Here is a 25,305-nt window from a genome sequence, read left to right as displayed (position 1 = left end):
TTTGTCTGTTTCTCCTCGCATTTCTATCAGTTTCTACTTCATGTATTTTGAAGTTCTGTTATTACAGGCATAAACATTTGAATTGTTACATCCTTCTGATTCATTGACCCCTTTATCATTATGAAATGACCTTTTTATCCCTGGTAATATGTTTTTGCTGTGAACTCCACTTTGATATTAAAATATAGCTACTCTAGCCTTCTTCTGACTTGTGTTAGCATGGTTTATCTTCTTCCATTCTTTTATGTAACATGTCTTTCTTTCCTCCCCTTAGCTGCTTTTAATATTTTCTCTTTATCACTAGTTTTCAGTAATTTGATTAAGATGTGCCTTGGTGTAGTTTTCTTCATGTTTCTTGTGCTGGGGTTCATTGAGCTCTTTGGATCAGTGGGTTTATAGTTTTTTTAAAAACGTATCTGTAACATTTTTAACCATTATTATCTTTAAATATTTGTTATTCACCCACCCTCTTTTCCTTTGGGATTTCAATTACACATATATTTGATTACTTGAAATTGTCCCTCATGTTACTGATGCTCTTTTCATTTTTATTTATTTTGTTTCTTTTTTCTCTGTTTTTCATTTTGGATAGCATATGTTTCATTTCTACAGCATATGTCTTCAAGTGCACCGATCTTTCCTACTGCAATGTCTAATTTGCCATTAATCCTATCTAGTGAATTTTTCTGCTCAGACATTGCAATCTTCATCTCTACAAGTTCAATTTGGGTCTTTTTTATATCTGCCATATCTCTACTTAACTTTTAAAACATATGGAATACAAGTTAAAAAATAACTTTTAGTGCCCTTATATGTTAATTTTAACAGCTGTGTCAGTTCTGGGTCAGTTTTCTTTTTGTCTTCATTATAGGTCATATATTCCTGCTTTTTTGCCTGCCTGGCAGTATTTGATTGGATGCCAGATTTTGTGAATTTTACCTTGTTGGATTGTGGATATTTTTGTATTGCTGTAATTATTCTAGAGTGTTGTTCTGGGATGTAGTTAAGTTACTTGGAAACAGGTTGATCCTTTTGGGTCCTGCTTTTAAGATTTGTTTGGCAAGACCAGAGCAAGGTTTAGTCTAGGGCTAATTATTCTCTTACTACTGAATAAGAGCCTTCTGAGAGCTCTATGCAATGCCTCATTAATTATGAGGTTTTCCAGTCTGGCTGGTAAAAACAGGTTTTCTTCCTGGCTCTGTGTGAGTGCCAGGCAATGTCCTCTCTCTGAGCTTCTTGGATGGTTCTTTCTTTTCCCATCCTCAGGTGGTTTTCTTACATACATGCACCATTCAGCACTCTGCTGAACATGCGGGGTGGACCTCCACAGGTCAGCTAAGTTTTGTCTCTGTGTAGCTTTCTCCTTTCTGACACACTGCCTTGTGAACTCCAGCAGTCTAGTATCCCTGGATTCTCAGTTCCTCAACTCAGGTGGCTGGTCTGTAGAGCTTTGCCTGGGTCCCTCCCCTGAGCCACGACCTGCCCACTCTCTCAAAGCAGTATGTGGGAGCAGTTGTAGGGCTTGCCTCATTTTTTCTTACTGTCTTTGGGGGATCACTGGACCTTCTTGCCTGATGTCTAGTGTCTTGAAAACCATTGTTTGAAATATTTATGTCTCTCTTTTATTTTTTGGTTGTTTCAGGCAGGATGGTAAGTCTAGGCAGAACTGGAAGTCCTAGACACATTGAAAAAAAACAAACCGGTTTGACATAGCTAATTAAAGTGATCGAGATTTTTATGGTTCTCTTTTTCGCTACCTCTTGCCCCACCCCAGCACCTGGTCAGTCTTGGCTGAATGTTAGCTAACTCCTTGCAACTTTTTTACTTAGTCTCCAGGTATAATCTCTTGGATTTAGGTCAAAACTGCCTACCCAACAATTACTTTACCTCAGTCTGGCAGTCTCCTTTTATTATGGTCAATAGTTGTTTGGCAATTCCTTCCTTTACTGAGCTGGGTTAGTTCAGAGAAATTGCATACATAAAGCTTGTCCCAGTTTCCAATTTTTTTCCTCCTAACTGTTCTCTTCTTGGTCATGTGATACATCTGTTCCTTTCTGGTTATTGCAACCTTTCCAGCCTTGGTCAAAATTTTATCCTTCTGGGCTCACATATCAATGTCTCCAGCTGAAGCATGTATCACATTTTTACTAGAAACTTAAAACAGAAACAGAATTTTAGTGCTAAGGAGAACCTTGCAATTTATCACTTATACGTAAGGAGATTGAGAGTGTACTTCTCAGTCTTTCTAGTAAGCTGCCATTGATGTTTTGCCTGGTCACACAATATTTAAGATATTTTCGTCCTTGATTTTTTTTAAAAAATATTTATTTATTTATTTATTTGGCTGCGTTGGGTCTTAGTTGCAGCATGTGGGATCTAGTTCTCTGACCAGGGATCGAACCTGGGCCCCCTGCACTGGGAGCGTGGAGTCTTAGCCACTGGACCACCAGGGAAGTCACCATCCTTGATTATTGTAAACATTCAGATATAACCTTTTTAGAATGCTTTAAATACATAATATAATTTAGGGATTATTTTATTAGTATAACCTCGCGTATTCTTTAAGCTGGAACATTCTCATTGGTCCTGTTGACAGGGAGAAGAGAAGGCGGAAGAAAATCCAAGTCACTGTTCACTAAGAACAAATGTTGCATTTGTCCTGTGTGATCACATCAACATGGATTTTGGCAGAAAATTTCCCATCAATTTGACAGATTTTATTCGTGATAAATGTACTTCTAGAGGGCTTGCAACAAACCACTCAGTTATAAATGGATATTTCTGAAGTAATCCTTTCTAATTCATTTTCAGTTCCAGGTTTTTCCCCCTCCCTTGAAACTGTACCCTATAATGATTTATTTAAAACATATTGGATGTAGAGACTAGAAGCATATTAAATACATGATCTCATTTTGTACTGGTTTTCCCCCTCCTGTTTCCATTTAGTAAGACTGTTAAGTTTGTGGTTCTACCTTCTTCCTGGAATTCAAGGGAAGCTTCTGTTTGACAAAGCTAGGACAAAGGGAATGAATTCTTTATTGTTGACCGTCTCCTAAATTTATATTCCAATTGTCAAGTCCTTGAGGGATTAAGTTAAAATACTCATCTTGTATGTTGCTGAAACTAAATTTAGGGGGATGAAAGCAGAAACTGGGAAGGTTTTTAATCTCTGTTGTAGGGTTTCTTATGTTAGATGGGAGTACCTAATTCTTTTTCTACATAATTTAAATAAAGAGAGTAAACATTTTTTAATGCAAATCCAAACTGAGAATTCATTTTATAGAGATCATTAACATTTATTTCGTGAAGTTTTCCTTCTGTATTTTTTAAATGCAGACACCATGGGAAGATCTTCTCATATGTGCTCATCAGTGCATTTTTGTCACATACTGACTATTTTGTATTTTACAGTTGGTTAGTCAAGTGCTGACTAATGAACACCTGAAAAGGTCTGTGTGTTATTGGTGTCAGAAAATAAATTCAATAGCTTTTATACACAAGCTGAGTCATATCGGCTGAGTTCATGTGAGTGATCAGGGAGGCATGTGACCTTTGTGCTCCATAGCTCTCTGCTCGAATTCTGAAATTAAACTATGTAAATGACCTAAGATGTCAGTTTAAAAACTTCCCTTGGTTTTCAACTATCGAAGATGGTAAGGTGCTGCCATCTGTACTGTGATGGATCACACCATCCCTGGTTCTATGTTTGCTAATTACTTTGTGAAGGTATATTGTTAGCTGGCGTGGCAATACTGCATACAGGTCAGAGAATATTATAAAATGGTTTTGTTTAAGTTCTGTGTCCCTCGGGTTTCTAATCAGTGAAATGGGGATAATACTAATATCTACATTACAGGTTTGTTATGGGGATTAATTAATTAAACTAAAGCACTAAGAATAGTGCCTGGCACATAGTAGGTTCTCAGTGAATCTTAATTAGTAGCACTAAGAGTAGTGATGGTCTGTCTCTCTTTAGGTCTAGCTTTTCTTTCTTTTTGTATACACATGATTAATTAACACCATTCCTTGTTAAATGGTCACCTCTACAATTTGGCAGTTAAAGAGAGTCTCATTCATTTCTATCCTTTCCTCCCTCTCCCTGCCCCTCCCTCTCCTTCTCATTTTTTCCCCCTCCTTCCCACTTTCCCTCCCTCCCTGCTTCCCTCCATTGCATTTCTTGTACTTGTTGCTGTCTAGCTGAAGCAGTAGTAATAGACTCAGATGTAAATACTGCACTTTGAACTGTAGCAGTTTGATTAGAAGATAGAATTTGAAGCCATATATCCAGAAGAGGAAAAGAGACCCAGATGTCCCTTTCTTTGGTTTCTAATTTATGTTTTTATAAAATTCAGATTAAATTTTGCAATGTATTTAAACACTGATTTTTAAAATAAACTTCCTATTTGTTTCTTGTTATTTTATTCCCCCACCTAACAAGCAACCAGGTAACTAGGGTGAGGGGGGAGGTCACCTTCCAACAACCACCCCCCCAGGGTTTCTGAATATGTAACTTCCAGAGGTGTGTATATATAATAATTCCTTCCTGAATGATCCCCTCGCCCATCAACACACACACACACTTTTTGTTGGCCTCATAGGTAGGGATGTGGGTAAACTTAATCAGCTAGTCTGGTTGGTCAGTGGAAACCATAGAGATTACAGATATTTCTTAGGATATGTTTAAGTGAATGTAATGACTATGTTTTGAAGGTTAAATGTTAATTTCATGTTTTTTAGGGTGCTGGTAATTCTTTGCTCGTCTGGATTTTTCTCTGTAGATTTATTTTCTTGGTTTTAAAATTCTTCTATATTGTTCTCTTTGATTACTAACTTCCTAACCCCCCACCCTCTTTCCCTCTAGCTGAGTTGGCTGTGGTGGCCCTAAATGCCTATTATATACTCTCTTTTCTAAGGTCAGCCCTGTTTTTTCTTTGGCTACTGATATTTCTTTAGCTGTCATTGAGTTCTTAGGTGCTCTATTTCTCTGATATGTGATCAGAGAAATATGTGATTTCTCTGATATATTGTTTAAGAGCATTGACTTTGGAGAATAACAAGTCTGGATTATCTTGCGTCCATCTTTTAACATCTGCGAGCCATGATTAAGTTAAATTATATCTATAAGCCTTGGGTTCCCCATTTGTAAAATGGGGATAAATAATGGAATGTACGTTAAGGGTTGTTGCATAAATTAAATCTTCAAATATATGTAAAAATGCTTAGTATGGTACTTGGAACATAGTTACCCCTCAATAAATGATAATTATAATTATGCTTTTGTAATTATAATTATGCTTTTGTTGTTGGCATCCATATTATAGCTTCCTATCACTTCTCCTCTCTTACCATTTCAGCTTTGTGACAACCAGTGTTCTGTCTCAGAGGTTCTTTATGTGATGGACAGTTCCAGTGGTGGGAAGGGCTATTATCAAACCTGAGAGAGATCCTATTTAAATTGAGAAATTACCAGCTTCCAGTAATTCATTTTAAGAAATGTGTAGCTGCTCCAAGGGCCATTAGCTAGGTATCGTATAGTGAATTTGAGGGATTTGGGGGCTGATCAAGGAAAATAGATATGACCACAAGATGACAGTAGTACACAGTGAGCTTTATTTGGGTGATGCTTTGGCAGATTTGCAGTGGGGGAAGCCCCCTCATAGCCTGAGACCTTCCAGAGACAACAGCAGGGGGGTCATTCACTACCCAGAAGGGGGGGAGGGCAAGGGAACACCTTGGGGTGAGGAGGATCAGAGAGGGAGCATATGTGTGTAGATGATGTCCCTCAGCAGCACAATGGGGAATCTTTGGGTCAGAGAGCTCCAGAGGACAGCAGTGATTGCGGTTTTTTATAGCTACAGGGATTATTTTATCTTTGGCCAGCAGATGTTGGGTGTAGTTTCACAGTGTATGCAAACCAGGCAGGTTCTAATGGCTGAAAAATCTGCTTATTGGGGTGATATTTAAAACAATTGGGTGGGGCTTCCCTGGTGGCGCAGTGGTTGAGAGTCCGCCTGCCGATGCAGGGGACACGGGTTCGTGCCCCGGTCCGGGAAGATCCCACATGCCGCAGAGCGGCTGGGCCCGTGAGCAATGGCCACTGAGCCTGCGCCTCTGGAAGCCTGTGCTCCGCAACGGGAGAGGCCACAACAGTGAGAGGCCCGCGTATCGCTAAAACAAAAAACAAAACAAAACAAAAAAAACCAATTGGATGTGTAGAAATTTGCATTTGGTACTTGTGGACTTTTAATGGGTATTAGCTGCTGTAAAGAGGTAGACAACATAGGGCCAATATACAGAGGCCATCTTTTACCCATTTATATCACATACCCCAAACTATTTAAGAGCCAGTCCCTACCTTAGGAAATTCATACTCTCTAGTGGGAAATTACATACTTTGATAAAATGCTATAATCAAGGTTTGACCTAAGACCTTGGGAGTGACATCAGGAATGATACCCTCTAGGAATTTAAAAAAAAAAAAAAAGATGCCACTTTTGTGATGTTTCCAGGTTCTTTAAAGCATACTCTCGCTGAGGCAAGCACTCAGCATCGTTGGCAGACACCATGCTTCATTGACTTTTGAGTTTTACAACTTTGCCTCCCTTTTAATGTCTATGGCTTACATGTTCATGTTTAGTCACTGTAGCTTTGGGCCTACATAAAGTTTCATTTCTGCATTTTATGTAAAAGAAAACGCCTCTCTTGGCACATTATATTATGTTATTACTAGAAAGGGAGGAGGTCATTCTAGTACCTTCCTAAAATAAATGGTTACTGTTTAAGAACTCACCTAGGAAGGCACTTGTGCATAGTTTGTGAAATTTGAGATATTAAGAACTCAGTGGATATCTGAAAATGGAGAGACTTCAACTTGGTAGGTCAAGTTTGTACTTGAACAGATTCACTGTAAGTACTCTAGAGGCAGCCCTTATGAAGAGAGTTAGGTCCCAGGACAATTTTTTTTTTTTTTTAATGGAAGGGGTGCATATTGCCCTCGGTTTCCCAGTTAAGATACTCCAGGAGCTTCAACCCCTCCTGTGTTACTCTCTAAACCCTTATACTGAAGTAAGTGGCCAGTTGTCTCTCTTCTATCCCCTTAAGTACCATTGCTAGGGTAGCTAGCCCTGCCTGCAGAAAGGGAAAACCAAGTTTTTCACATCCTGGGTTAGAATATATATTTTCTACAGAAAGTGTTTCAAAGGAGGATGCAGTTGGAATACTACTACTAGTGCTAATCTGAAAATGTATTATAGATGAAATAAGAGTTTGTAAACTGAGTTGGGAATTCAACCATCATTGAGAACTTTGTCTCTGTAGCAAAATATAGTAGCAGAACTGAGTCTATATGTTGCTTCAGGGCTATAAAGGGCCCCTGTTTGGCCAAGACTTCAATATTATTGATGACATGGTGGTTAAATAAGTAATTTTGTTAAAAATAAGTATAACACTGTTCGCAAATAGAATGATACTTGAAGAGAACTCAAGGAATTTTGTCAAAAACCTGGCTATGGTTTTGATGCTGGCTCATTCATTTGGGGCTAGAATTCATGACAGTACAGTAAGAGAAATTCTATAAATCTTAAAGCACACCTATATTTGTACTTCAGTGATCTACTGATTATAAATCTTTCCATCAGTTGCATAGCAACGTTTTTCAACCTTCCCAATCTCTAATTGACTAACCTGTTATCAAGCCAAATTACTCAGCAGTGAGGAAAATAGAAATTTGAACAAATGTTATTAAAATAAGTTCAGAACTTCTCAAATTACCCTTTATAACTTAGACTTTCTCTGTTTTATCAAAGAGCACCTCTCATTGATATCTGAGTGTTATTGGCAAGTTTAACATGGCTGGAGTATTATGAGCAGAGATGTATATGTATCTCTTACTGGTTTTTAGGCACCCCCAGCAAAGAACTTGATTCTGCTGGTCAGCAGCCTTTGTTGGTCAAACAAGATGCAGAAGCCCCATCATATTTTCCAGCTTTGTGTAACATGTGATCTATATATTGATGGATAGGAGACACCACTGTTGTCTTAAAGTCTAGGTGAAAAGGGAAAAAAATAATTCTTTTTTTAAAAATAAATTTATTTATTTATTTTTGGCTGTGTTGGGTCTTCGTTGCTACGCACGGGCTTTCTCTACTTGCAGCGAGCGGGCGCTACTCTTCGTTGTGATGCGTGGGCTTCTCATTGCAGTGGCTTCTCTTGTTGCAGAGCATGGGCTCTAGGCGCACAGGCTTCAGTAGTTGTGGCTCACGGGCTTAGTTGCTCTGCGGCATGTGGGATCTTCCTGGACCAGGGCTCGAACCTGTGTCCCCTGCATTGGCAGGTGGATTCTTAACCACTGCGCCACCAGGGAAGCCCCAAGAACTTCTTCTTGTTTTTTAAATTTATTTATTTTATTTATTTTTAGTTTTGGCTGCACTGGGTCTTTGTTGCTGCACGCGGGCTTTTCTCTAGTTGTGGCGAGTGGGGGCTACTCTTCGTTGCAGTGTGCGGGCTTCTCATTGCGGTGGCTTCTTTTGTTGCTGAGAATGGGCTCAGTAGTTGTGGCTCACGAGTTTAGTTGCTCCGTGGCACGTGGGATCTTCCCTGGCCAGGGCTTGAACCCATGTCCAGTGCATTGGCAGGCGGATTCTCTTTTTTTCTTCTTCGGTACGGGGGCCTCTCACTGTTGTGGCCTCTCCCGTTGCGGAGCACAGGCTCTGGACGTGCAGGCTCAGCGGCCATGGCTCATGGGCCCAGACGTTCCTCGGCATGTGGGATCTTCCTGGACTGGGGCACGAACCCGTGTCCCCTGCATCAGCAGGCAGACTCTCAACCACTGCACCACCAGGGAAGCCTGGCAGGTGGATTCTTAATCACTGCACTACCAGGGAAGCCCCCCAAGAACGGTTTTTCACATCAAAATTGTTTGACTGAAAAGTGTCTGTGATTTTGCAATATTAAAAAAAAAGAGACTCCCTCTTGTGAGAACACCAGAATCATAACTAGCTGCTGGACAATCATCGACAGGAAGACACTGGAACTCACCAAGAAAGATACCCCACATCCAAAGACAAAGGAGAAGCCACAATGAGACAGTAAGAGGGGCGCAATCACAGTAAAATCAAATCCCATAACAGCTGGGTGGGTGACTCACAGACTGGAGAACACTTATACCACAGAAGTCCAGCCACTGGAGTGAAGGTTCTGAGCCCCATGCCAGGCTTCCCAACCTGGAGGTCCAGCAACGGGAAGAGGAATTCCTAGAGGATCAGACTATGAAGCCTAGTGGGATTTGATTGCAGGACTTCAACAGGACTGGGGGAAACAGAGACTCCACTCTTGGAGGGCACACACAAAGTAGTGTGCTCATCGGGACCCAGGGGAAGGAGCAGTGACCCCAGGGGAGACTGAACCTGACCTACCTGCTAGTGTTGGAGGGTCTCCTGCAGAGGCAGGTGGGGGGGTGGCTGTGGCTCACCTTGAGGACAAGGACCCTGGCAACAGAAGTTCTGGGAAGTACTCCTTGGCTTTAGCCCTCGCAGGGTCTGTCATTAGCCCCACCAAAGAGCCCAGGTAGGCTCCAGTGTTGGGTTGCCTCAGGCCAGACAACCAATAGGGAGGGAACCCAGCCCCACCCATCAGCAGTCAAGCAGATTAAAGTTTTACTGAGCTCTGCCCACCAGAGCAACAGTCAGCCTTACCCGCCACCAGTCCCTCCCATCAGGAAACCTACACAAGCCTCTTAGATAGCCTCATCCACCAGAGGGCAGACAGCAGAAGCAGCCTGTGGATCAAAAACCACATTCACAGAAAGACAGACAAGATGAAAAGGCAGAGGGCTATGAACCAGATGAAGGAACAAGGTAAAACCCCAGAAAAACAACTAAATGAAGTGGAGATAGGCAACCTTCCAGAAAAAGAATTCAGAATAATGATAGTGAACATGATCCAGGACAGCGGAAAAAGAATGGAAGAAAAGATCGAGAAGATGCAAGAAATGTTTAACAAAGACCTAGAAGAATTAAAGAACAAACAAACAGAGATGAACAATACAATAAATGAAATGAAAACTACACTAGAAGGAATCAATAGCAGAATAACTGAGGCAGAAGAATGGATAAGTGACCTGGAAGACAGAATGCTGGAATTCACTGCTGTGGAACAGAATAAAGAAAAAAGAATGAAAAGAAATGAACACAACCTAAGAGACCTCTGGGACAACATTAAATGCAACAACATTTGCATTGTAGGGTTCCCAGAAGGAGAAGAGAGAGAGAAAGGACCAGAGAAAATATTTGAAGAGATTATAGTCGAAAACTTCCCTACCGTGGGAAAGGAAATAGCCACCCAGGTCCAGGAAGTGCAGCAAGTCCCATACAGGATAAACCCAAGGAGAAACACGCCAAGACACATAGTAATCAAACTGGCAAAAAATAAAGACAAAGAAAATTTGTTGAAAGCAGCAAGGGAAAAATGACAAATAACATACAAGGGAACTCCCATAAGGTTAACAGCTGATTTCTCAGCAGAAACTCTACAAGCCAGAAGGGAGTGGCATGATATACTTAAAGTGATGAAAGGGAAGAACCTACAACCAAGATTACTCTACCTGGAAAGGATCTTATTCAGATTTGATGGAGAAATCAAAAGCTTTACAGACAAGCAAAAGCTAAGAGAATTCAGCACCACCAAACCAGCTCTACAACAAATGCTAAAGGAATTTCTCTAAGTGGGAAACAAAAGAGAAGAAAAGGACCTACAAAAACAAACCCAAAACAATTAAGAAAATGGTCATAGGAACATACATATCGATAATTAGCTTAAACGTAAATGGATTAAATGTTCCAACCAAAAGACACAGGCTTGCTGAATGGATACAAAAACAAGACCCATATATATGCTGTCTACAGGAGACCCACTTCAGACCTAGGGACACATTCTGACTGAAAGTGAGGGGATGGAAAAAGATATTCCATGAAAAGGGAAATCAAAGGAAAGCTGGAGTAGACATTCTCATATCCAATAAAATAGACTTTAAAATAAAGAATGTTACAAGAGACAAGGAAGAACACTACATAATGTTCAAGGGGTCATTCCAAGAAGAAGATATAACAATTATAAATATATATGCATCCAACATAGGAACACCTTGATAAATAAGGCAACTACTAACAGCTATAAAAGAGGAAATCGACAGTAACACATTAATAGTGGGGGACTTTAACACCTCACTTACACCAATGGACAGATCATCCAAAATGAAAATAAATAAGGAAACGAAGCATTAAATGACACAATAGACCAGATAGAGTTAATTGATATTTATAGGACATCCCATCCAAAAACGGCAGATTATATATTCTTCTCATGTGCGCACACAACATTCTCCAGTATAGATCACATCTTGGGTCACAAATCAAGCCTCAGTAAATTTAAGAAAATTGAAATCATATCAAGCATCTTTTCTGACCACAACGTTGTGAGATTAGAAATCAGTTACAGGGAAAAAAATGTAAGGAACACAAACACATGGAGGCTAAACAATATGTTACTAAATAACCAAGGGATCACTGAAGAAATCAAAGAGGAAATCAAAAAATACCTAGAGACAAATGACAATGAAAACAGGACAATCCAAAACCTATGGGATGCAGCAAAAGCAGTTCTAAGAGGGAATTTTATAGCTATCGAAGCCTACCTCAAGAAACAAGAAAAATCTCAAATAAACAATCTAAACTTACACCTAAAGGAACTAGAGAAAGAGGAACAGACAAAACCCAAAGTTAGCAGAAGGAAAGAAATCATAAAGAGCGGAAGTAAATGAAACAGAAAACAATAGCAAAGATCAATAAAACTAAAAGGTGGTTCTTTGAGAAGATAAACAAAATTGAAAAACCATTAGCCAGACTCATCAAGAAAATGAGGGAGAGGACTCAAATCAATAAAATTAGGAATGAAAAAGGAGAAGTTACAACAGACACTGCAGAAATACAAAGTATCCTAAGAGACTACTACAAGCAACTCTATGCCAATAAAATGGACAATCTGGAAGAAATGGACAAATTCTTAGAAAGGTATAACCTTCCAAGACTGAACCAGGAAGAAATAGAAAATATGAACAGGTGAATCACAAGTAATGAAATTGAAACTGTAATTAAAAATCTTCCAACAAACAAAAGTCCAGGAGCAGATGATTTCACAGGTAAATTCTATAAAACATTTAGAGAAATGCTAAAACTCATCCTTCTCAAACTCTTCCAAAAAATTGCAGAGGAAGGAACACTCCCAAACTCATTCTATGAGGCCACCATCACCCTGATACCAAAAGCAGGCAAAGATACTACAAAAAAAGAAAATTATAGACCAATATCGCTGATGAATAGATGCAAAAATCCTCAACCAAATACTAGCAAACAGAATCCAACAACACATTAAAAGGATCATACACCATCGTCAAGTGGGATTTATCCCAGGGATGCAAGGATTCTTCAATATATGCAAATCAATCAATGTGATACACCATATTAACAAATTGAAGAAGAAAAACCATATGATCATCTCAATAGATGCAGAAAAAGCTTTTGACAAAATTCAACACCCATTTATGATAAAAACTCCCCAGAAAGTGGGCATAGAGGGAACGTACCTCAACATAATAAAGGCCATATATGACAAACCCACAGCAAACATCATTCACAATGGTGAAAAACTGAAAGCATTTCCTCTAAGATCAGGAATAAGACAAGAATGTCCACTCTCACCACTATTATTCAACATAGTTTTGGAAGTCCTAGCCTCAGCAGTCAGAGAAGAAAAAGAAATAAAAGGAATACAATTTGGAAAAGAAGAAGTAAAACTGTCACTGTTTGCAGAAGACATGATACTATACATAGAGTATCCTAAAAATGCCACCAGAAAACTACTAGAGCTAATCAATGAATTTGCTAAAGTTGCAGGGTACAAAATTAATGCACAGAAATCTCTTGCATTCCTATACACTAATGATGAAACATCTGAAAAAGAAATTAAGGAAACACTCCCATTTACCATTGCAACAAAAAGAATGAAGTACCTAAATAATAAACCTACCTAAGGAGACAAAAGACCTGTATGCAGAAAACTATAAGACACTGATGAAAGAAATTAAAGGTGATACAGACAGATGGAGAGATATACCATGTTCTTGGATTGGAAGAATCAATATTGTTTAAATGACTATACTACCCAAAGCAATGTACATATTCAATGAAATCCCTATCAAATTACCAATGGCATTTTTTACAGAACTAGAACAAAAAATCTTAAAATTTGTATGGAGACACAAAAGACCCCGAATAGCCAAAGCAGTCTTCAGGGAAAAAAATGGAGTTGGAGGAATCAGACTCCCTGACTTCAGACTATACTACAAAGATACAGTAATAAAGTAATGAAGACAATATGGTAGTGGCACAAAAACAGAAACATAGATCAATGGACGAAGATAGAAAGCCCAGAGATAAACGCACGCACCTATGGTCAACTAATCTATGACAAAGGAGGCAAGGATATACAATGGAGAAAAGACATTCTCTTCAGTAAGTGGTGCTGGGAAAACTGGACAGCTACATGTAAAAGAATGAAATTAGGACACTCCCTAACACCATACACAAAAATAAACTCAAAATAGATTCGAGACCTAAATGTAAGATTGGACAGTATAAAACTCTTAGAGGAAAACATAGGAAGAACACTGTTTGACATAAATCACAGCAAGATCTTTTTTGATCCACCTCCTAGAGTAATAGAAATGAAAACAAAAATAAACAAATGGGACCTAATGAAGCTTGAAAGCTTTTGCACACCAAAGGAAAGCATAAACAAGACGAAAAGACAACCCTCAGAGTGGGAGAAAATATTTGCAAAGGAATCAACGGACAAAGGATTAATCTCCAAAATATATAAACAGCTCATGAAGCTCAATATTAAAGAAACAATCAACCCAATCCAAAAATGGGCAGAGGGCCTAAATAGACATTTCTCCAAGGAAGACATACGGATGGCCAAGAAGCACATGAAAAGGTGCTCAACATCACTAATTATTAGAGAAATGCAAATGAAAACTACAATGAGGTATCGCCTCACACCAGTTAGAATGGGCATCATCAGGAAATCTACAGACAACAAATGCTGGAGAGGGTGTGGAGAAAAGGGAACCCTCTTGCACTATTGGTGGGAATGTAAATTGATACAGCCACTATGGAGAACAGTATGGAATTTCCTTAGAAAACTAAAAATAGAATTACCATATGATCCAGCAATCCCACTCCTGGGCATATACCCAGAGAAAACCATAATTCAAAAAGACACATGCACCCCAATGTTCATTGAAGCACTATTTACAATAGCCTGGTCATGGAAGCAACCTAAATGCCCATTGCCAGATGCATGGATAAAGAAGAAGTGGTACATATATACAATGGAATATTACTCAGCCATAAAAAGGAATGAAATTGGGTGATTTGTTGAGACTTGGATGTATCTAGAGACTGTCATACAGAGTGAAATAAGTCAGAAAGAGAGAAACAGATATCGTATATTAGCGCATGTTTGTGGAACCTAGAAAAATGGTATAGGTGAACCGGTTTGCAGGGCAGAAGTTGAGACATAGATGTAGAGAAGAAACATATGGACACCAAGGGGGGAAAGCTGAGGGCGGGGTCGGGATGGTGGTGTGATGAATTAGGCAATTGGGATTGACATGTTTACACTGATGTGTATAAAATGGATGACTAATAAGAACCTGCTGTATAAAAAAATAAAATTAAATTAAAAAATAATCCAAATTAAAAAAAAAAAAGAAAGTTTGAATCATCTGCTTTGACCTGTTCATGTGTAAGGGCCATTATGGTAGTTCTTGAGTTGCCTATACTTTTTCAGGCAAAAGGACATACAGTTAATCTTTATTTTATCTTGTAATTGGTAAATTGGTTACACGTTACATACAAGGCTTCAGAGGCTAAGTATAGTTGCTGGTTTAGTTTAGTTTTATAGTTGTAGTTTTTTTTTAATATATATATATCTGAGTCACTTTGCTGTACAGCAGAAATTAACAGAACATTGTAAATCAAGTATACGTCAATAAAATTTAAAAAAAACTACAACTATGAATCTAAACTTATATAAGTCCCCTACATACAAACAAGCTCCGTTCTAGGTGAGCGTCTGTAAGTCCAATTTGTTTGTAAGTCCAACCAAGTTAGCCTTTGTACCCAACTAACACAATTGGCCATATACCGCTGCTTTTACACTTGCTTCCAGACATCCTGGGCTTGAAATAAAGATACCATACTACTGTATCTATACAGTACTGTACAGTAAAGTACACAAAAGCACAACCACTTGTAGAGGATGCACACATGTGACAGTGTACGTCAGACATATGGTCTAACTTATGTGATTGGACATGCAAACGCATGTTCGCATCTTTGAAAGTTCGCAACTTGAAGGTTTATATGTAGGGGACTTACTATATAGATACATACATGCATACATACATATATATTCTTTTCCATTATGGTTTATCACAGGATATTGAATATAGTTCCTTGTGCTATACAGTGGGACCTTGTTGTTTAATAGTTGTAGTTCCTAACTCCACCTCAGTTAATTCAAAACGTGAAGAGTCCATTGTGAAAAACACTGTTAGAGTGGAAGAAATTTGAGGTTTATCAGAATAAACATTAATACAATTGATGCTTTGCCTAAAATCACAAAAACAGTCAAGAATTTAAAACTACCTGTTAGTTTGTTATGATACTATTTGTAAAACAGTGACATAAATGAAATTTTTCTGCAATGTGTTATTTTGACAGAATTTCTGTCACTATCTCAAGATGGAATTCCTCATCTAAATGGAAACTAAGTAAAAAACCATTTAAGGAACGCTATAGGACAGAAGTTTTAAAGGGAGTTATCAGTAATCAGCATAGAATCTTAAGCCAATGGGGAAAAAATTGAAGGTTACCAAATTTGATAATTTTTTGCTAATCCTAAATTCTTCGAAAGATCCTTTTGAAGTTTTCTGAAATTTTAAATCATTTTTGTCTATCATATAATTATGTTTTGCTTAAGTTTTTAAGTGTTCAATATTTGTTATAATTAGTTATTTTAAACATCCTTCCTGTATGAGTCCGAATAAACTGTTTTGTTTTCTGTGGGGAGAAGGTTGTCCACTTTCACTTTGGAAGCCAGTTTTACTAGTTGCACCTTTGGAAACCTGTGTTCCAGGAGCTAAACAACTGCCACACAATTGAACTTTTAGACCACAACCTGTTCCTGAATTGGGAATTGTTTGCAAATTCAAGAATATTAATTAAAAGTACTAATTGTGAAATTAAATCATTGGTTCACTTTAGTTATCTTTTCCTAAACATATGTATGTTATTATTATGTTATTATTATTATGATGTCATGTTAAGATATTATGTTATTATATGTATTATTACAATGTACAAAAAGTATGTTGTAATAATACCTTATTCACAACTCAGGTATAATTTTCAGCTTTAGGCAATTCATACTCTTGAATCTTTATAGAGGAGTGAATTATTTTGTTTTGTCAGATTAATTTTGCAGCTACGTCAGAAAACTAAATGATGTGGTTATTTATAAAAGGTACTTGAAGTAGATAAATGAGGTGAAATATCTCCAGAGTGATAATCATAGCCATTTAGAGGTTATTTGTGTGTTATAAAGATAGTAATCACAACAACAGATATTAAATTACTCCATTTAATACAAGCAGCAATCATATGTCTGGGTATAGTTGCCTCAAAAACATGCATAATTTTAAACAAAATTATATATAGTAACTGCCTTCTCTCTATTCCTATTGCTACTATCATAGTCTAAACTCTTATCACCTCACAACTGGATCTCTCTCTATCTCTCTTCTCTGTTTGCATCTCCAATTCAGTAAATCATGACAGGTTTGAGTGCAGCTCTGTGCTAGAAACAGTGCAAAAAACTGAGGACACAGTGGGGACCAAGAGAGACCTAGTCCTTACTACACTGAGTTTACAGTATAGCCAGAAGACTGGCATTGATAGGGAATTATAATTTGATAATTGGGGTAAAAGAAGTCAGGAACCATGGGAGATGATAACAGGACCAACTTCAGCTCAACTGAGACCAGAAAGGGTGAGTAGGAGATGGGCAGATGAAGGAGCAGGTGAGGGGTGAGCGCCTGAAGCAGAGCAAAGTCTACATGGAAAGGCTGAGATTGAAAGAGAACTTGCACTCTAACCAGTATTGTTATATATGATGAAGACACTGCATCATATATGTGTTATATAAGATGAAGACAGATTTCAGAATATAGATAGAGGTTTTAGAGCTTGGGTTCTACTCAGACCTAAATGCTAATTCCAACTGAGTAATTAATTATCTTTGTGCATTTAGGCAAGTAACTTAATGCCTGCAAACCTTGATTCCCTGATCTGCCAAATAGGACAATAAATTCCTATATCATAGGATTGCTGTGAGTATTTAAATGAGGCAATGCATGTAAAGCTCTTAGCATAGTGCCCGGCATATAATAAATGCTCAGTAAATGGTGGCTAGTATTTAGGTAGAGTAGATCCAACTTGCTGATCTCTGCAAGCTGCCTTTTTAGCCTTTGATTCCTTCCTCAGTCTATCCTGAATATTACAGCCTACAACCCTTCTCTGAAATGCTAAAATCTGAAAGTTCTGAAAACAGAATTTTATCATTTGGTCCCGAAATCCAGCCTGGCTTGAGGCTGTATATAATCTTTACTTATCCTGTCTTGTGGAGTATTCATGTTTCCCTGCTAACCTTGAATGCATTTGATTTAGGGTGCCAGCCCAGATCGCACTGGGTGTGTTTTGTAATATATGGTACACATACCATAGTTCTTTCTAAAATGTGAAGCACTCTGAATTCCAAAACACATCTGGCTTCAAGGGTTTCAGATAAGAGATTGTGGACCTGTACCTCCCGAAGTCATCTTTCTAAAATTCTACCTTCTCCATGTCTGTCTCTGAATCAGGAACTCATAAGGACCCTCGATGGTTGTCAGACATAGTCTAGACTACGCCTTGTGATTTTCAAGACTGTCTCTAATCTGTCCCCACTGTCAACTGAAAAAAATGTACAACCTAAAAGTTGAGAATTATGTTCTATTGGGCAGAGTTTCTAAGGACTTAAGCCCGGAAGACAGCCTCTCAGATCGCTCTGAGGGAGTGCTCCAAAGAGGTAAGGGAGGAGCCAGGATACACAGGAGTTTTTGCAACAAAAACAGAACATCAAAAGATTACTGTGAATTAAAGAAAACCTGGTATCTCAAGTTAATGAATTTAGCGCTCCTCTAGGTATGGGAAGATGCAAGAGTGTGGGCTCGTTGAAATCATTCCTTCGATATGCACCTTAACAATCTAGGGCCAGTACCTGCTTTTCTCCATCCTGAATCCCATCAGGGTGCACAGTTAGGGGTGGCTGCAGTGGCTGAGGGCTTGATGGCTGCAACATCCTTTGTTTACTGATATGGCAGGCGACATTTTTCAGCCCCACCACCCTACATGTTCGAAATTTAATACCCTCTAACTTGAACCCTTTGTTTCCTAAGGCTGCTTCCCTAAAGTAAAATGTTAACACTGCTCCCTGTCTCACTTCCTTTTCTTCCTCTTTCTGGCTATTCAAATCCTACCCAGCAATTAGGGCACAATTCTTTATAGTTTCTTAATGAAGCTATATTTATTTCTTCTCTGAATTCCTCTTGTACTTAATTTATTCACCAAATATTTGAGCAGGTATGATGTGCCAGCTACTGCTCTAAATGTTAGAGATCCAAAAGTGATTAAGACAGGAAAATTAAGGGCTCTGCTATTAGGGAACTTGTTTTCTAGAAGCTAGAACATAAGTAAGTAAATAGGTAAGTGGACAGATAATTTCAGGTCGTGGTTCTGCTATGAAAATAGTAAGACAGGACATGTGATAGTGCCCAGGGAGGAAGAGCAGGAACATACCTCAGAATCTCCTCTGTGGTTAGTTTTCATTCCCTGGTTAGATTAATGCCTTAAGGGCAGAATCGCGTCTTAAACTTCTCTTTGCCACAAAGTGCTGAGCCTGTGATGGGTTCTGAAACATTAATGTTTGGTGGAGACATCTGTCTTTTTTTTAAAACAGAGAAGGTAAAAATTTATTAAATATTGAGCCCCACTTGGCTAACTCATTGATCTAAGAGTATCTATTATGTACAATTGCTGGGCAAAGCTGGCTTTCTTTTCATTTCTGTTGCTTTTTATTCGTAGAGTTATAAAGAACTTTCACATCCCAACAGTTTTCCCATTTGAAATGGTTTAGTACCTACAGAAGAAGTTACTACTTGAAAAACCTGGATTATTCATGCAATTGTTTCTGATTAATTCAGGTACTAAGTGACTTCCTCTAATTCATTAGCATGAACGTTTTTTAAGACCTAAGTGGCAAACATACATTTCTTTAAAAATTTTATTTTTATTTCTTTTGATTGAGGTATAGTTGATTTACAGTGTTGCATTAGTTTCTGGTGTACAGCAAAGTGATTCAGTTTTTTTTCCTCTCCTTTTAATTAATTTTTATTGGAGTATAGCTGCTTTACAATGTTGTGCTGATTCAGTTATACATACATACATATATGTATTCATTTCCAGATTCTTTTCCTGCATAGATTATTACAAGATAGTGAATATAGTTCCCTCTGCTGTACAGTAGGTCCTTGTTGCTTATCTATTTTATGTATAGTAGTTTGTATTTGTTAACCCCAAACTCCTAATTTATCTCCCCCACCCTGTACCTTTCCCCTTTGGTAACCATAAATTTGTTTTCTAAAACGTATGTTTCTTGAGCGCTTCACCCCTAGTCCTTAAGCTGAACATTCTTTTTTTTTTTTTTTTCTGTGGTACATGGGCCTCTCACTCTTGTGGCCTCTCCCGTTGCGGAGCACAGGCTCCGGACATGCAGGCTCAGCGGCCATGGCTAACAGGCCCAGCTGTTCCGCGGCATGTGGGATCTTCCTGGACGGGGGCACGAACCCGTGTCCCCTGCATCAGCAGGCAGACTCTCAACCACTGCGCCACCAGGGAAGCCCAAGCTGAACATTCTTGTTACACAGAAGAGACTGCTGGATTTCCATATCATAGACACCCCTCTTGGCAGTTAAATATTGAAGTTCGTGGCAAGACAATTAATTTAAGCTTGAGAAGAACTTGTTGTGACAGATTTCTGAAACTTATCCAGTGAACTAACATGGTCTTTTGCTTCATGAAGAAAACTGAAGCCCTATACTGTGATGTCATATTTGATTTCTGGTAGATACACATTTTGTTCTTTATATTGAAAGAGTATCTTGAGAAGCAAATCCGAAAAGGAATTTTTTTCTTGTTGTAAAAATGGTAGAAAGAATTATGATTTGTAGTAGCCAAGAGCTCAGGTGGGTTCACATTTGAGGCTTTTGATTTGACAGTGCTTCTGAGATGGTGTCCTTTTGGTTACAAAAATAGAAAAGTATAGAAAAGTATTGCTCTATTAAAATGATGAAATGGACAGTTTGAGATGCTCACAGTAGCAAAGTAAGGTGGAGAATTGGAGCTTAATGCCTGTAACTTCATCTTCTCAACTACTAGGCTTTTGCCCTTTGAGGTCAGGGCCATGTCTCTTTAAATCCCAGTGCCTCGCACACTGCCAGCTGATCTATCATCTATTTGGAAGTGCTAATGGTGATGGAAGAATGCAGTGCCTAAGAGGACATGTGGGTGTCTGAAAATGCCCCTTACTGTTAGAAAGGAGATGAAAAAATGTTTTAGAGTAATTTTAAATACAAGCAGTAATAGTTCAATGGGTTTGAAAGCCAATTTTTCTTTTCCTCCTGTCTTCTTAGAATCAAACCTCTATCTACGTTGATCTCAGTTCTAAAAATCAGATTATATATACCTTTGTTGGTGAAACACAACGGAGAGGTCCTCAACTAAAACAATCTTCATAGTAAAGGGATTTGAATAGCTGAACAGAATGTTCAGCTTGGTTGCCAGATGGTTAAATAGCCTTGAATTGTCTTGATTGGTCTTACTGATTTGTAAAGTTCAGGGTGAATCCAGGATCTGAAAAGTTGAAAGGCAGCACTTTGAAGAATAATTACTTCCTTCTGTGACTGCTGCTGATCTGAATCAGTATTGGTCAGGGATGTCATCTAGAGATTTCAAACCCTGGATCATTGGTTGAGATGGATGACCTTTCTTAAAGGCCCTTCTTACTTGGAAAGTATATGGAGGTTATGATAGAGTACCACCCGAACAGTGCTCTCAGAATTCCTCTGTTGTGATTGTTCTTTCATTCATTTGATCTTTGACTAGACTACAGCTTCCGTAAGGTGCATGCTTATCTTGTTTATGGTTGTATTCCTAGTGCCCAGCACTGAACAGGTGCATAGTAGATGCTCAAATATTTGTTCAATTGAATTGAACATGCTTTTCTATATTATATTGCCTTGCCCTACTCAGAGATTAAGAAATTTAAGCTGGGTAAATAATTGACCCTTCATCTTTATTGTGATGGCCAACTTACTTTCTCTAAAAGAGAAGAAAATAGTCAAAGTTGAAGAAGTGTGGCCAAGTTTTTGAGTTGGTGGCGAGACTTTTGAATTGTATGCAATTCAGTTGTCCAATTTCTGTGGTACTGGAGTAATTTCAAGATGTTTATAAAACATTGTATTACCATGTAACATTAGCCATAAGAGAGTCGAATCTTTACATCTTGCTGTTTTTGTTAATTTCTGCCTGATTGAGAAAATTAAAACTTAATTTTCTTGCAATAATGGCTCCTGCATTTCAATCAGAACTTCAGTATTAGAGTTTGTAAGTAAATCATCCATTTCTCTTATTCTTAAGGGGTTGAGACTCTGGAGTGAAACTTTTATAATTATGCAGTACTCATAGAGTACTGTAGTAAGTTATATTTAATATAACTGTTCATAAATGAAGTTTAATAAACTCTAATTGCTTGACTAATTCACAAGCGTATTGCTTTTCTAGAGTTGATTTTAATGAAAATATATGGTCACTATACTTATTGGTGTAATATGCCCTCATCCTAATGACCATTATAGATTTAGATTTGCAATAAAAACTTACTAAAATGACTTTAATCAGTGCTTTTAATTCAGGGGTGTGACTCTGATAAACATTTTTTTGGTCATTTTTTGTTGTTGTTTTAACTCCATAGTAGCTCTATAGTTTTTACACAGGAGTAAGATCCATAATGTCTGCTTGCCAGTGGTGTGAGAGAGAGAGGTGCATGCACCTATATAAATTACATTCAGATAAAATTTGAGAGCTTGTCCCTGTAGAACATCGTTATAAATGAGACTGTATCTTAATACAACCATTTAAAAATGTTTTACAGGTCAATTCACATAAAAATGACTGCGATTGAATCTTGTCAAAGAGATAGCTCTTTACAGCTCTCTGAACTTTTTTCATGTTGGTGGTGTTTTTGTTATTGTTCTCCTTTTGTAACTTTCTCTTTTTTTGACTAATGTATAAAAACAGTTGTGCAGCAGAAATAATTTATTTTCTATTGCAGATAACTTAAGTGTAATTTATACAATAATTTCAATGTATTTTTAATGTGCAGTGGCCAAAAATGGCCCCCTCCTAAACTCAAACTCTTCAAATGTCCTTAAAGATTTTTCTTTTCAATAGACCACATTTGTCTCTCTTTTCTGAATAGTTGTAGAGTTCTAAGTAATGGTCTCAAGAAGATATTTATGACAGCAGAGTTTTACATGAGGGAAATCTATGAGAAAAATATCCATATCAGTCAAATGTACATAGTTATATAGGATATCCAGTCTGTAGTTGAATGAAACTTGTAAATCAAGAAATCATAAGCAGAGTGTTTTTCTTTATGGTTCTCTATTACAAGTAATTGGGATAATTTTTTACGTGAATATAATTTCCTCTTTGTCTTAAGGTGCTCTATCATTCTTAAAGATGCCTTTTAGGAAAAAATAGTCTTTAAGAAGACACTAAACAAAGCATAGTTCTCCTCCATTTTTGACCATGGGTCCACATTTGGTTTATGAATAACCAAACTTTAAACTCAAGGGAAGCTCTAGAAATAGAAAGGTACCTAGCCAGATTGACATTCCAGTAGAGGGAAGAGTGGGTGCACAAACAGGACATAATGAGGCATGCGGTGGGAAAAGGATTTCCATTTTTCCATAGCGCACAGATCATTGAGGGAAGACGTAGAAGGTAGCCTAGGGCTGAATAATATAGGGCTTTGAATGCCGTATTAAGGGTATTAGTCTTTATTCTGTAGGTCATCAGGAGCCATTGAATACAGATGGGCAAGTAATAGTCATTTATAATTTTTTATTGAGTTCTGTGTGCCAAACACTGATCTAGGCATTGGGGTACATCCCTGAAACAAACAGATGAAAACCTTGGTTCTTATGGAGCTCACATTTTTAGTGGGAGAAACAGACAGAAATAAATTATAGACTATGTGAGAATGTCGTAAGTTTTATTGAAAAAAGGAAATCAGAGCATGCTAAAGCAGGTCAGGAGAGTGTGGAGGAGGTGGGTGTTTCCATTTAAATAGGATGGACAGAGTAGGTCTCCCTGAGCAAGAACTTGAAAGGGGGAGGAGTGATGGAGGAAAGCATATGGATAACAGAAAAGAGCATTCCAGGCAGAGGGAAGAGACAGTGTATGTGGCTTATTGCCTTATGGGGAACAGTGAGGTGGTTGCTGTGACTAGAGCTGAGTGAATGAAAGGAACTGTAATAGGAGATGAGGTCAGAGGGATATGAAGAGTATGCAGCTCCATAGGGCCTTGCAGGTTATTGTAACGATTTTGACTTTCACTGGGAGTGAAAATAGGGTGCCATTGAAAAGTTTTGAGCAGAGGAGTGACATGATCTGACTTGGTTTTTTTTTTTTTTCTGACTAAAATCCATGGTTTATTCAGATTTCTTTAGCTTTTTCTTTTCTTTGTTTTTTTTTTTTTTGACAGGAAAGTAGGATTTATTGGTGCACGTGAGTAAAGAGGGGACAGCCTCAAGGCTCTCATGAGTGCAGGGCCCACCATGTGTCCAGGGGGCCACGATTAGGGATGTATTTGACCCCACAGCCACCCGGGAGGAGCCGCCTATCTGCCGCCATGTTTTCAAATTCACCTGCATTAAACTTAGTAAATCCCCACTTCTTGGAGATGTGGATCTTCTGGCAGCCAGGGAACTTGAACTTGGCCCTGCACAGGACCTCAAACACGTGCTCCTCGCTCTGCAGCTTGGTGTGGATGGACATTATGACGTGGCCAATGTGGACCCCGGCCACTGTGCCCTGGGGCTTTCCAAAGGCACTGCGTATACCTGTCTGGAGACTAGATTGGGGGCAGCATGCCAGTCACGAATGTCCACTGGAAAGGGCTGTCTCCAGGGTCCCTTAGGGCAACACATACAGGCAACAGGCTGCATACACTACTGAGGAGGCTGCTGTTTGCAGCCATTGCACACCTGGCCCCCACAGGGAAAAGAGCATAGTTGGTTTAATTGGCTGCAAACTGACTTGGGTTTTAATACTGTCACTTCCTCAATGTGTTCAGAATGAACTATAGCAGGGTAAAGGTGGAAAAAGGGAGATAGGTTAGGAGGTTCTTACAGAAATCTAGGGAAGAGGTGATGTGATGGTGACTTGAACCATGTCTTTGCTTGAAGAAGATGACTTTGGCAATGAGGAGAGAATGGTGGCAGAGGTAATTATTAGGAGGCTACTGCCAGTGATTAGACTCTAAACTGGGATGGTTTGTGCGGAAATGAAGAAGAAACTGCAGAAAGATCACCGTGGAACTTGACAACTGTTTTGGCTGTAGGGATTGAAGAGAGGGAGGAGACCAAGGTGACATGGAAGTCTTAAAATTGGATGGTAACCATTACCATAAACATGACCCTATTTTTGTAAGTCTGTCCTAACCCTCTGTGACAACCCTTGGTGCTCATGTAGTGTTTCCACTGGGCTATTAATTATATACCCACTTTTTCCTACTCTATTTTCCCTCCTATTACCCACCTAGAGAGCTGAGAGAACAGCTCTGATTCTTACAGTTGTGGCAGTAGTAAGATATAATTAGGAATGAAGAATTATGAAAGACCAAAGAATCTAAATTTGTATATAGTTTGTATATGAAAAATAACCAGCCACTGGAAGAACATTAGTGTATATTGGTCAAAATGAATTTAGCAGGTGACACATAAGACGTGTTAGGGAAGGACTT

The 25,305-nt window shown here is 38.5% G+C and overlaps 1 protein-coding gene and 1 non-coding gene across 3 annotated transcripts in view; one reads left to right on the top strand and one right to left on the bottom strand.

Annotated features, from left to right (window-relative positions):
* DIAPH2 (diaphanous related formin 2) overlaps positions 1-25,305 on the top strand; it is a 786,790-nt gene that overhangs the window by 33,303 nt on the left and 728,182 nt on the right. The window lies entirely within an intron of this gene.
* On the bottom strand, positions 24,459-24,593 carry LOC132514149 (small nucleolar RNA SNORA70). Its single transcript, XR_009538641.1, has one exon. It is a non-coding gene; the product is annotated as a small nucleolar RNA SNORA70 (small nucleolar RNA).

This window comes from Lagenorhynchus albirostris, chromosome X (genome assembly GCF_949774975.1).
Source record: "Lagenorhynchus albirostris chromosome X, mLagAlb1.1, whole genome shotgun sequence".
Lineage (NCBI taxonomy): Eukaryota > Metazoa > Chordata > Mammalia > Artiodactyla > Delphinidae > Lagenorhynchus > Lagenorhynchus albirostris.
Note: the sequence above shows the minus strand (reverse complement) of the source record. Positions and strands in the feature narration are given on the sequence as shown.